The 14,501-nt window shown below is 37.3% G+C and overlaps 1 protein-coding gene across 3 annotated transcripts in view; it reads left to right on the forward strand.

The window, feature by feature from the left end:
- The first annotated feature begins 522 nt into the window (after window positions 1-522).
- mid2 (midline 2) overlaps window positions 523-14,501 on the forward strand; it is a 181,169-nt gene continuing 167,190 nt past the window's right edge. For 2 of the 3 annotated variants that reach the window (XM_067385657.1, XM_067385683.1), the window contains exon 1: window positions 13,750-14,013. The gene's annotated coding sequence lies outside the window, so the exon portion shown is untranslated. Of the gene's footprint in view, window positions 542-13,749; window positions 14,014-14,501 lie in introns of those variants that run through there. The other variant, XM_067385667.1, reaches the window with a different exon arrangement.

Here is a 14,501-nt window from a genome sequence, read left to right on the forward strand (position 1 = left end):
GCTTAGCATGGGTCACATATCTAACTGAATCTCAAAGCCCACGCAAACAGTGCAGACTTTCCATGAGGGACAAATAAATGTAACATGCAAAGAGTAAAGTGAAGCCATGCAAACATGCATCACACATTCTATGCAATGAAAAAAAACAAAAAAAAAACACCTTTTTAGTCATTATTATTATTTCACCTAAGAATATTCTTATTACACCTTTGCTTTGCCTCTTAGTTTCTTTTTTGCACTAGGAATGTAAGCTAGAAAAACAGAGAGACCCTCACTGAGGCCAGAGGGGTGCACGTCTCTTCTGAGAGCTAACTTTAGTTGAGTCTGTGCGATGTGTCCATAGCTGCCACGAATCTGACCGGAGACCGGAGGTCAGTTCAAGACAATCCTCTTAGCTCCCTGCTGGGGGTCTGCTCCTTTATTAGCATTGGTGACATTCTAGACACAAGACGAGAGTTTGAAAAGGGGACAGACGCTCTGAGGGTCACAGCTACTGCTGCATGTGCTCTGCTGTCACATTATGAGAAGACGTTCTAATTAGGTCAGTGGTGAAACTGCTAACGGTGCCGCTAACTCTAGACAGAATTAGTCATGACTACAATCCTCTGGTATGTGTGAATGGAATCTTTAGCCAACATGAACAGACATCATGTTAGTGTTTTCCAGTGTGGTTGGATGGAACATAGCAGCGTGTTTCAAGGCAAAGGTGTCTTAGTAACATTGTCACTTTACACCTATGTGAAGCCACTGTGATTTATAGTTGTTACACACCCAGTGCTGTTAATAAAGTTTATTAGCATAACTCTCTTTTGCTTTGGCATGCTTTTTTCTTCTTTTTTTTTTTTTTTTTCAGTCTATCTGAGCAGATGCTTGTCATTTAGAGAAAGATTATTTGTATAGAAATTAAAATGTTTACATACTGCTAGTTCATTTCTGGATTGTCAAAAGCATGAAAAATATGACAGTTTTGTGAACTATTTCTTACATTTAGTGCTTCTAAAAATTAAAAAGAAAAATTGTACTGAACATGATGGATGAATGCAAACTATGATATTGAAAATCCAACCTGCTTTTTTGTTATATAAATGAATAGTTCAAAAACACTGACTGAACCATTCAGGACTAAAAAAACATCAAAAAGCCTGTAGCTTTGATTGGAACTCTTTTCTTTAGCACCTGTGATTATTACCTGCGGCACTCAACTTTTTTTTTTCAAATAGCAAAGTTTGGCGTCAGTATTTATTTATTTATTGTTAGAAATAAACACTTTTCAAGGACACAATTAAATTGCTCAGAAGTGGCAGTAAAAAACAATTATAATGTTACACTCTTAGAGGAAAAGTTTCTATATAGAACATTAACAGGTTTTATCAGGCGCTTCATATAGCCTATAGAACCTATTTAGATTTAGATAATTTTATTTTAACTCGTTTTTAATTTTAATTAAATTTTAACAACTTTAAAACTTTTAAAACAACTTTAAAATACACTATTTCTTATAGGTTCAGGAAGCTTCGGAGCGTTATGATTCTTCATGATTCAGATCTTGTGTCAAACTGCCAATGGCTGAAATCACTTGACTTTGGCGCTCCGAACAGCAGATTCGATACGCTCCGATGCTTCCTGAAGCAGTGTTTTGAAATCGGTCATCACTAAATAAGTCGTTTTTTTTTTTTTTGGTGCACCAAAAAATTCTTGTCACTCTATAATATTAATATTGAACCACTGTACTCACATGAACCAATTTAAATATGTTTTTAGTACATTAATGGATCTTGAAAGAGGAAATGTCATTGCTCCCTATGGAGGCCTCACAGAGCCATCGGATTTCAACTAAAAGATGAACGAAGGTTTTACGGGTGTGGAACGACATGAGGGTGAGTAATTAATGACAGAATTTTCATTTTTGGGTGAACTAACCCTTTAACCGCCTCCAAAGCGCCCTTTCACTCGGATATACGTCAGAATAAGGAAGAAAATACTATCCCAACTTCCGTTTCATGCCAACTTTAACTGTGTTTTGATAATAAAGCTCGAAGATGCCCCTAAACATCTGTTTTGGTCTGAGGTGCATTCTCAAATTTGGTTTCTAATGTTATTGGAAATAAAGCACAGTCTGTAAGTCATGCACCCTTTGATACAATTCTCTACGGATTTTTCGAGAATCAATGTTACTTTATTTAGACTAAGGGTCATTTCTGTCAACATTTTCCCATCCTTGGTTCTGTCGGCAAGATGTTTTTGTATATATCAGACATACAGTATGTATATAGAATGTCTCTGTGCTGCTCTGTACAGTGTTGCCAACTAATTTTCAGGGGAAGCTGCTAAAGGCAGATCGTTTTGTTGCTAAAAGTTTCTAAATGACATTGTGACGTAATTGTGCCATGACGTCATTACGTAATCGCAACGCAAAACTACATAGATATTATTTGAAATGCTAATTTAGATTTGTTTGTAAAATAAATACACACACACAGCATTTTTAAAATAAATACAAACAACACTTTTTCATGACCAGATTTATTTTTATTTTTAAATACAACATTGATATTGAACAGATATTGAACAGGCTATTTTCCTTTTAACCAGTGAAACTACACAGTGAACTGAACAATTAAAGCCCTGTGGTAGTTAATAGGCTACCTAAATGATCAACAGTTAAACAAGCTAATAACAAGGTGTATCAGTAAATTAACAATTCAGCTATATTGAACAATTGCAGCTAGCATCTTAACTTAAATGTGTTTGTCTATTGCTAGGCACCTCTTTACAACTCTCTCCATAGAATGGTGTGGTGTGCTGCTGGGTTGGTTGTTCCAACCCGATCTCACGGCAATTCGTACGTATTTTACGAGGGGGCTAAATTGTATGAATTCATACGACCTCACTCGTACTAATTCATACGTTTTTTGCTAAATCGTATGTATTTTACGAGTTGACAAATTCGTATGAATTCATACGAATGACCTACCCCAAACCCCGCCCCTAAACCTAACCGTCACTGGGGTTTAGACAAATCGTACGAATTCGCACAAGTGAGGTCGTATGAATTTATACGAAATAGCCACCTCGTACAATAAGTACGAATTGGTCGTGAGATAGCGTTGGTTGTTCAGTGGTTTCCTCAATTACTTTACTTTTTGAAGTGCTAATGGTACTTGTGTAGGAAATTATAAATTTGTCCTTTTTAAAAAAAAATTGTGACTTGCTAACCAAACAATTGTACTCTAAACTTAATGCGTTTAAATTATTTTGCCAAAAATGTGAAATGCATGCGTGCTACTGCTGGTGCACTCAACAAATAATTTTTGCTACTGCCGCCTGCAGTGCAGCGGCAGCCTCGTGCCTGGCTATATAGACCTTGTGTAGCCCCACCCCCACTCGTTATATTTTGTCTTCCGGTTTTTACAGCTATTTCCACAGCGATCTTAATTATGAATCAACCGCTCAGTCTATTTAGCTGGCTTGTACGTGTGCTGTTTTGATTAGAGTCACTTTCCAAAAGTTGCAAAAAGTTCCCAAATAAATGTTAAAAATTGCTAAATTTGTTGCTAGGTGCTTTTTGGAAAAAAAAGTTGCTAGTGTAGTCTGAAAAGTTGCTAAATCTAGCAACAAAATTGCTAAGTTGGGAACACTGGCTCTGTATACAGTTTGACCCTTCAGTACGTGAGGTGATGTCTTTATTTTGCCTGAGGTGATATGCCCATGGGCCAGCTAAGCAACATCAGCGCACAGTGATAACAGCATACTAGAACAAAGGGTCATGGCACCATGTTTGTACGTGCATATGAAAGCACTCACTCGACTGTATAGCCCAACTGTTCAAGATATCACATCATGAGACTTTCGGTGCTAGAATAGGCTTTTCCCTGCTTCTTCCTGGAAGACTAGTCTAAATGCATTCCTCTCTTTTGGTGTGCTGAGAGAAGTGACAACACTAAACAATTGGGTATATTTAGCCCCGCTTCCTGCATCCGTATATTTATAGGCTTTAGTTTTTCTGCCTCATGAGAAGCCTAACAGTGCATACATTGGGAGAGTTTGAGGGATGCCAGTGGGGCCATTACACACTCTGTGGGTGGAGCCAAAATGTTTTAGAATGTGCATACAACAGATTATTAGAAATGTACAAAATATCTGTACCATATCAATTTAAAAAAAAAAAAAAAAAAAATCAGTATCAGTATGCTAATTTACTTTATTTTTACATTAAGATTTTTCACCATGCAGCATGTATCTTTAAAAACACTAGCAGATCTATAATTAGCAACCTGAAAATGAATATATATTTTAATACTTCACTATCTTATACTGATATTTAAATCTACAATTTAGTGTGTAATACTCTGATTCTGTTTTATGTGCAAATACATTTATGATGCAAGTCTATGCAACACGTTTTTGTGGTATAAATGTGGCTGTTGTTCAGTGTTAAGATTCAAGAAAAGTCTTTCTTTTCATGTCTAGATGCCAAAGGAGGCTTTCATATTAAACTCTCGCTATGAGATCCTCACAACTTCCACTGTGCCACAAAATCCCCCTACAAAAAGACTGTCAGTTTCATACATCAGAAAGATAGTATCACATAATTGCTGCCTATTGAAAAAAACAAAAAAGTCATCTGACAATTCCAGTGCTTCCTATTCACAGCTGTGTCATAAATCTATATCTGTCCATCACTGCCACACTCAAGCATTTACAACTCAGAATCAGTGCTAGGTTTTTTACTGAATAGATTTAACAGCTCCGGTTTGTCAAAACAGTGCAGTTCCTGACAGTAATTATTCATAAGGCAATGAAGTATGGCTTCCACTTATACTGTAGATATCTGCTCCACTCATAGCTGCTGGCAGTCTGATTCTTCCCCTTCATTTATTCAGTGACTGAGCTTCAATCTATTTATGAAAGATGAGATTTGTTTTTAAGTTTCTAGACGGTATGTGCCTGTAAGGCATATTGGATATAATGCCTAATTGAGCTCTCTCCAGGTAACTGTTGGACATGTTGAGCTTCATACCAGAACATATGGTGCTGGGAAATGATGAGACACTATATTTTGACTACCAGAGATAAAATGAATGACAATAGCAACAGTTCTGTGTATAATCAACTGCCAAATTCCTTCTAGGCAAACGCACTGGAAAACTGGTTTAAATAAAGTAGATCTTCAGATTTGACAGAAAATGCAAGTGGTGCTTGTCTATGCAAAACTCGCCACCACAATGCAAACAGTGTTGTGGGTGATTTCCAGGGTGATGCAATGGATGCTAGGGAGTATAAAAAAATCCTGTTAAATTTATGGTAATTTTTTTATTTATTTTTTTTATCTTAAAATGTACTTATAATACAGGTGAGAATAGGCCTGTCCATAAAACATAGCCAAGACAGTGCATATGGTCATACTGTACACACAAGTCAAAACATCATGGTAACACACAACACTAAAATAATGCAATAAACATTAACTACATAACAGAAAATGTAACACAAAATACCCTAATGTGCATTACTGATAACAAAAATGAGAAGAAACAAAGTTATTTGTAAAAAAAATATAGTCATATGTAGTGTGTACAGTAGGGCCTTGTGTTTTTCCTGGTTTTCAGTGTAGTTTTTACTTCCAGTATTTTACAGTAAAAAAAAATATATATATATACATATATATATATATATATATATATATATATATATATATATATATAATATACACACATACAATGTGATGTTAAAGGGGACCTATAATGCCAGTTTTACAAGATGTAACGTAAGTGTCTGGTGTCCCCAGAATTTGTCTGTGAAGTTTCAGCTCAAAATATCCCACAGATCATTTATTATAGCTTGTCAAATTTGCTCCTATTTAGGTGTAAGCAAAAACACACCGTTTTTGTGTGTCCGTTTAAATGCAAATGAGCTGCTGCTCCCGACCCCCTTTCCAGAAGAGGGCGGAGCTTTAACAGCTCGCGCTTCAGTTGCTCAACATCAACAAATCTGGAGAATCTCACGCATGAGGATTGTCAGTAACGGTGTTCAGCCTTACATTGTTCAAACCGGAGTCGACACTGATGGATAGACTCAGGAAGAAGTTACAAAATTTAGAATGCAACTGGATGTTTTTTTTAAATGTTTAGTGGATAGATTTGTGTAGTTGCTGTGTAGTTGATTCAACTCATCGACTAGCATGTGCCGTCATGTTAATCTTTTGTGCAAATTCAACATTGAATTGAGCCTCGTTTGTGAAGAATGATGGTAACCAATAGTTGTGGGGCGCCACTGACTTCCATAGTATCCTCAACCGTGGTTATGAACATTCTTCAAAATATCTTTCTTTTGTGTTCAGCAGAACAATTTTTACAGTGTATGCAATTGTACTGGCCTACGTCAAATTTCAATTCTACACACTGGAAGCAGTGATCACCTCCCAAAACTATTTCCCTGTCGGGTCAGATGCAGTCAGAGCAATTTCCAGCCATTCAAAAGGTGACCTTGAGAGCCAGCAGCCAATCACTGAAATGACTGGTCACCATCTGTCTGCCTTAACTATGCCCAAATCTGCTACCTTCGTGACAGTAGAGCCTTTTTCTGATTCTATCGCTTTATTTGCAGCACTGCATGCTGTTAGAACACAGCCTAGTTGGATTTCCAAAATGTGACACTAGACCTGGCCAGATAATCAGTGACCTTTCCAGCGATTTCTATTCTGCCTCCTGGCCAAGACAGACAGCAGCTGCTTAGTTATGCAGTCAAGTCAGACCGGATGTTGTCCATGTTCTCAAGCAAATAAGCACAGTATAAGTACACCGATGCTTAGAAACAAGCGCATTTTCATCATACATGCTTAAAAATGCATTCCACGGGGTCTCAAGAAGTTTGCATCATACATTTCCATTTTGTTGTAATGAAATTATGCTCCCATCTAGCGCTTTACACGCTTCATATTTCAAAAGACAGATTTCCCAGTGTGATAAGCGATTCAGCAGCACGCTTATAACTGCATGAATCTCACAAACTTGGCAAGTAATAAATGCACCCATCTGAATTGCAGAGGCTGACAGTGTCATGTGCTGTGCATGGATATGGATAATGATAGCTGGAGGGGGCCATTTCCAATACCAACAGATGCATGGCTGAGAACAGACCCCAAATGTGCTTCAAAACAACCAGCTTTTTGCAGATGTATGTGAGAAAGTTTAGGGATCCCGAGCTCCGTATTTATAATTTGAACTTCGGACTTGTCTGAAGGTCAAGTTAAGAAGGATGTATTTCCTTGAAAGTAGTAATACAGCAAGAAGCTCCTGAATATCTGTTTCCTTCTTTCTAAGTTCAAAGAGAATGAAGCTGCCAACCTCCACACAGCGTATTGCAATGATTTAGGGTGCGTTCACACTTGTAGTTCGGTTCGTTTGGTTCATTTGGTCCGGACCAAAGAAGAAGAAAAAAACATTTAGTCCTGGTCCGATTAGCGTTCAGACTGGCATTTTTATTACCGAACCAAAAGATACCGAACCTTAAGGCATAGGGATACATTCACAACGTGATTGGTCGGATTTTATGACGTATTGCCTATTTTGAGACGGAACTTACCGAACATCCACAACAATGCTGTGAGCTGAGGTAAATGCGCTCGTTGTGTGTGCGTAGCCTGCATGTGATGATATTTTGGCCAGCGGGGAACTCGTGAAGAACTTATAAAATGTGTAAAGTAGTCAAAACAGCGGCGGGAATCCATCCGTCACACACACAAACAATCTGATGCGTGAAGACGCTTGTCTGATGCCTGTGATGGGCAAACTTGCGACTATGACAAGAAAAACCGACATGCGCGAGGATTCTGTCCTTTTTAGGGTCTTGTCTTCCTGTTTTTGGTCCGTTTACATGTCTTTGGTCCGTGTTGCGTTCATATATCTTTCGAACCGCACCAGAGTTCGTTTTAATCGAACCAAACATGACAAGTGTGAACGCACCCTTAACTGTATGACCTAATATGATTAATAATGTTTAATTATCTCCAGGTATTTTTTCAAAAGTATGATAATGCTATATTTGCCTAAAAGAATATTTCTAAATTGCCTCATCTGGGATGTCAAACAGTCAGTTAGTGCTAAATAATTATAAATGTATCAGCATCCTGCTCTGTGGAAGCTATACAAGATCTGCTTGCTTTAGCAATACAAAATGTGCTGCTCTCACTTTTTAATTATTCAAAAAGCAATAATCAACTTCTGCTCTCTGGAGGTTGTATTGAAACTGAGCAGTGGGCTCTTTGATGATGAGATAAGAGAAGCATGACAGAAAGGGCTTCAACATTTTTCATTGCTTTATGATCAAAAAAACGAATGCCCAGGTGGAAACCGTTTTTTCGACTTTTTCCGGAGGCCAGCCAGATTTAAAAGTGGGCAAAATGAAAAAGTAGAAGTTGGACTTGCAAAGGTGAACTGTAGAGAAACGATGAGACAATTAAAATCTCTTTTCGAGTACTCGGAGTTACATTTTCATGCATCATGTCATCTAATGTGTCCACAGTTTCTAATTGTTTAAGTGGTCTTAAGTTTGCCTAGTGCTCTAAAAAGTTTTTGGGCCATTAATAAAGAACAGGGTTATCAGTTACAGAACTTAATTAGGCAGCATGGTCCATCTGTACAGTGTCTCATCAATTATTGCTCAGAACCTGCCTGAGTCCCCCCATTATCCAATGAACTATTTATAAACCTTTAATGATTCACGCTATGAGAAGCGTGATTCATCAGATATTATGCGATCTTATCTTACTCCACTCATTTGAAAATATGTCAAAGAGATCATTTTCTTTTCAATATCAAAGCAGTAATCTGCAGTTCCCAATTCCAAACAGAAGGGATTAAAATAGAAACTTGTATGGCACAATTATAAATAAAGAGCTGATTTAATGTCATATGTTTGCTGAAATAATCTTTTTCCAGCCCTAAAGCTAAGAGGCACTTAAGTAGCTTGTTCAAATTACAATCTAGGATTGTGATATGGTTGAAAACCCCTAAAAAAGCCTTGACTATGAGTTTTGTGGGATTTGAAATCCAAGCCTTTGTTCAGCAAGGATCAGACTGTTGTATTTTTGCTTGGGACCATGGAGGAAGAAAGCTTTATAGGATTGCTTGGGTAAACCGGGAAGGCGTATGGTGTAGAGTGCCAACTCACCAGAGTATTTCATCAACCCAGTCTTATCTGAGATTACTATGATCCGCTTTTAGGCGATTTTTTTTTTTTTTTTTTTTTCTTTCTTTCAATGAAATATTTGATATGGAGTTCACTTGTCCTAAATTCACTTTGCTGGCCAATTCATGATGACAAGGAGGAACTGGCAATTTCATTATGCGGTTGCAGTCAGAGGTTTACAATCAATCTCCATAGGTGTTTACCATATGTGACACAGATAAATGTGTTTTTATGTATTTAAGCATCAACACGCCCTAGTGCATAAATAACTGGATCATTAGTTTTTCTGCACAGCTTTCTCAGACTCCTGAGTGCCTCCTTAAAAAAGTTTCTGTCTTTGTTTGAAAGGGAAACAATAGTGAAGCTTGATATTTGTCAGGCTTTTACTGTCAACAGCTCAATGATAATGAGTTCCTTGGGAAAATGCCACTCCATTGGCTCATCTGGAATAAAGGCTTTTATCGTAAGAGTCCAACTGGCAATTATATACCGACCATGGCTATTTCCATGATAGGGGCCATTACACTACATTATAATGCTAGGTAGTAAGCAGTGCACTCACAGTAGTCATTTGCAGATGCAGTTGCCTTGAAACAGTGCGATTTTATAGTGTTTCGAAGGCTTGTGGCTCATGGGATGCCTGTTTAAAATTCAACATAAGCAATCAGAACAGAATGCTACATCCAATATCCAGGCTTTGCCTTGAGTTTCCTTCGGTACAACACAACCGCAAAGCTCTTGTTTATGCATACTACATAGAACTACTCCTGACACTCTCTGCAGGATGTGTATGTGGAATTCCAGGATGTGGAAGCACAAATAAAGGTTTAAGATTTAATAATGTGTTTTAAAAGAGTTTAGCTGGGAGCTTAGACACAAATGAAATGAAACAGAAAAATGCCCCTCACTTAGTACTGTAAATGGGCTCTCATTTAAATCGTGTATAAATATTTTAGCAAAGAACTATTGGATCGTATCAGGCTGTTTAAACTACCCAAATGTTGAAATGTGTCCTCGAGCTCAGGGTGAAAATGGCTTCTGAAGAATTCATTGCTAAAACGCCATGAGAACTTGGAGGCGAGTCATGACAGCACCACAAAGATTCATCCGCTTCCCACAGCTGCTCTCCATGAGGGTCCCGAGCAACTGAATGAATTGGGATTTCTTCTCAAAAGCAGGCTCCCTTAAGGGATCTCATTTTGTTTGTTGTCCAAACCCTTAGTCACAATGTCATTTTTGTTTTCACGTCAGCTGTTTGCAGCAGGGCGCTTAAAACGTCTGCAGTAATCATGTAAGAGGTGAATTATAAGAAATAAAAATGCTGATGTGGGCACTAAGACACAGCATATGAGAATGAATATTCAGAGATATGGAAAAGGAATAATGTTTAGCAGAAAGAAGTAAAACATCAAAGCATCCCTGTCGTGAAGGGGTTTACAGAGCATTAACCTCTATTAGTCAAGGATAGTCATACTTTGGTAATTGCAATTCCATGTTTTGCTCTCGCTCTGTCATCATTAAAATTTACTAGGAATAAGTAAATCTCGGGCGCCACAAATATTGCATCTACTTTGAGTGGAAGTTTTGTCACTCCTGTGTAGTTTATTTCACTTAGGTTGTAATGTGAACCGTTATTGTCCTAACATGTGCGATATTTCTCTTCTTGTTATATAATGGTGAATACTCACTGAACTCTGGCAGAAACCTGTGTTTTTCCACTTGGAAATCCACGTGTGGAGGAGGCCCAGGGTGGTCAAGTGCCAGAATGTTACTTGAGTTTTTCAGCCCTCAACTCACAGTCTGTATCGAGAAGTTTATGAGACAGACCAAAGTTAGATATTCCATATAAAAACAGTAACAACAATATATGTCCTTATTTACAGCTTCTTGGACTAATTTAGATTTCCCTGCCCACAAAGTGGTTTTACAAACAATTTAGTCTTAAATAGGTATACTGCAGTCAGCTGGTAATCATTGTAAATAAACCAGACAAGGTCATTAGGACAGTATTGAATCCAGGGTATGGCCTGGTCAAGTCAATGCAAATTATATAATTGTATTCATTGCATGCAGGATTAAGTTTTGTATTTTTAAATAAAACAGAAAAGTAAGTAAATTATGCGATCTGATTGTTATATTCCTGTCATTAAGATTTTTTTTATTATTATTAAATTATAAGATCAGAGGTGCTGCCAATGTGATTTTGCAGCATTGAGTATTGTAGCCAATCACAGGGATTTCTGTTGAAAATAATGACCAATCAGAGGCATTTGCGTTGACTTTAAATATCATTTAGTGCCCCCAGCTAAGTAAAAGCAGCAATGGATAATTCACCTCAGATCTTCAAATTAAACAATTAGAAGCAAGAATGATCAAACTGTGGACAAACTGTTCTATGACAAAGATTGTTTTAGTAGCTCAGTGTGTATTTTAAAGGTGCCCTAGAATTAAAAACTGAATTTACCTTGACATAGTTGAATAACAAGAGCTCAATACATGGAAATGACATACAGTGAGTCTCAAACTCCATTGCTTCCTCCTTCTTATATAAATCTCATTTGTTTAAAAGACCTCAGAAGAACAGGTGAATCTCAACATAACACCGACTGTTACGTAACAGTCGGGATCATTAATATGTACGCCCCCAATATTTGCATATGCCAGCTCATGTTCAAGGCATTACACAAGGGCAGCCATTATTAACATCTGGATCTGTGCACAGCTGAATCATCAGAATAGGTAAGCAAGCAAGGACAATAGCGAAAAATGGCAGATGGAGCAATAATAACTGACATGATCCATGATATCATGATATTTTTAGTGATGTTTGTAAATCGTCTTTCTAAATGTTTCGTTAGCATGTTGCTAATGTACTGTTAAATGTGGTTAAAGTTACCATAGTTTCTTACTGTATTCACGGAGACAAGAGCCGTCATTATTTTCATTATTAAACACTTGCAGTCTGTATAATTCATAAACACAACTTCATTCTTTATAAATCTCTCCAACAGTGTAGCATTAGCCTTTAGCCATGGAGCACAGCCTCAAACTCATTCAGAATCAAATGTAAACATCCAAATAAATACAAAACTCACATAATCCGATGTATACATGCAGTATGCATGACAAACACTTTGTAAAGATCAATTTTGAGGGTTATATTAGCTGTGTGAACTTTGTTTATGCAATGATAGAGTCGAGAGCTTGGGAGGGGGCGGAGAGCGTGAGCAATTAAAGGGGCCGCAGTCTGAATCAGCGCATTTCTAATTATGCCCCAAAATAGGCAGTTAAAAAAATTTAATTAAAAAAAAATCTATGGGGTACTAACTTCACAGACACATTCAGGGGACACCTTTGACTTATATTACATCTCGTAAAAAAACGTTCGATGGCACCTTTAAATAATGTTTAAATTGTGTAATATATGTGAATTTGATTATGTATTTATCCATTTGCTTGCGATTGTCATTAAGTTTAATCATGCAAATACCGCGAGAGCCTGCCCCCACACTGTGTTCTGATTGGCTGTGGGTTTTGATTGATTGACTTTTTTGATTGATTGACATGAACAAAAATGTTTTTGGTTATATATTAAAAATAACACTGAAAATGGATAATATTCAGACTTCTTGTGAAGAAAGTGGGACTGTCACATTGAAGGATCTTTTGGCGAAATGACGCCACTGCTTGAATTAAAGAAATATTGATTTCAGATGAAATTATTTTATGTGAGAGACTTGACTTGACTCCTGAAGTATCTGTCCATTTCATCTTTCAACTTACAAGAATATCCTGCTATAATGAAAATGGACAAACCCTTTAGTTATTTCAGCTAATAACTATTAGTTATTTATTGACACTATTAAAAAGTATTGTTACCAGGGTAAATTTCCATAAGAGTGTAAAGTCAGGGAATCAAAGGGTTAATGGGATTTCTGTAGGGAAGCAATCTGTTCATTTAACACAATGAAAAAGTTTTCCTTTATCTGCAATATGTTTGTGATATTTAAATCAATAACGAAGCGATATAACTATGTTCATCCAGAAATGTACAAAAGTGCTGGAGCAGCCTGCTGTTGCCATGGTTCCCATCTTTTTGTATTATTATTATTATTTACCAGGTGAAAATGTGAGTTTTGGCTAACTTTTAATCTAACTTTTTTTTTTTTTTTTTTTTTTTTGGTTAGAGAATTTGAAAGGGATATATTGGCCTACTTCTATAAGACTGAAAACATAGTCTTAGAAATATTAATTCTGTTTTAATAGTCTATCTTAGACAGGGTGGTCAGATCCGTCCATACCATAATTCTCAGGCTAAATGTATTTAGTCGATATCTCTGTTTATAACCAGATCGATATCCGTACATGCTTGTCAAATGGTTCCCATTGTCCAACGCATTGTGCACATGCCATCAAGAAGGACGCAACACAATCGACGCATCCGAACTCAAGGACGTGTGTAGCTACTGCCGGTGTAACCGATCCCAACTGCCGGTGAGGGAGGGATGAGAGCTATTCCCGTGGGATGATCACGTGTCCGTGGGGAGTAGTTGTGTGTGGAGCCCGTGGATTAGGAGGTGTATCGTCAAGCGCGTCGTTCACACTTGAATGTTACAGTAAGGAAGCTGTCAACATTGAGCTGACACTGTGTTTGCGCGTTTATTGCTTTGCTCAAGGCGAAGGAAAATGATTGGGAATCTTGATTTCCATAAACTTCTGCGCGCATCTCAATCGCAACAAACGCACTCAGTGTAATATCAACGCTGCTGTTTACTATTGCAAGAAGATACGCAAAAGAGGAAAAGACTGTCACTACAAATCAAGGTAAGAACACGGATTTCTACAGTTTTATAAGTTTTCGAAACAAAAATGTAAACGAAACACATCGTTTACTTGTATAATTTCGATAAAACAAGATAAAGAACTCTTCATTCGTCTGAATTTAACACCATATCGACATAATCTCTCCGTTTTTATAGTTATACATTATTTGTATGTTCGCTAGAATCGTGTGTTTTCTATAGTTATACTTTACAAAATGAAAATACAGCAGGTAGCCGACATGTGACTTCTCCGGTGATGAAAGCTTCTGGATAACATGCAAGAACAACATGATCCCATTTCTGCCGCCGTCTCGACTGCTCTGGAGTTTTTGCAAATCTATTTTTCATTTGCCCCATGTAATGTTTCTATGGAATTTTTAAGATGTCTTGAAAAAGAGATAATGCACACAGAAAACACAAGATTGAAAGCACAGAAATGCCATTCACCAAGGTGAGGTGAACTTGCGTTTAATTATGGCTACATTATGT

The sequence above is a fragment of the Chanodichthys erythropterus genome, chromosome 1 (genome assembly GCF_024489055.1).
Source record: "Chanodichthys erythropterus isolate Z2021 chromosome 1, ASM2448905v1, whole genome shotgun sequence".
Lineage (NCBI taxonomy): Eukaryota > Metazoa > Chordata > Actinopteri > Cypriniformes > Xenocyprididae > Chanodichthys > Chanodichthys erythropterus.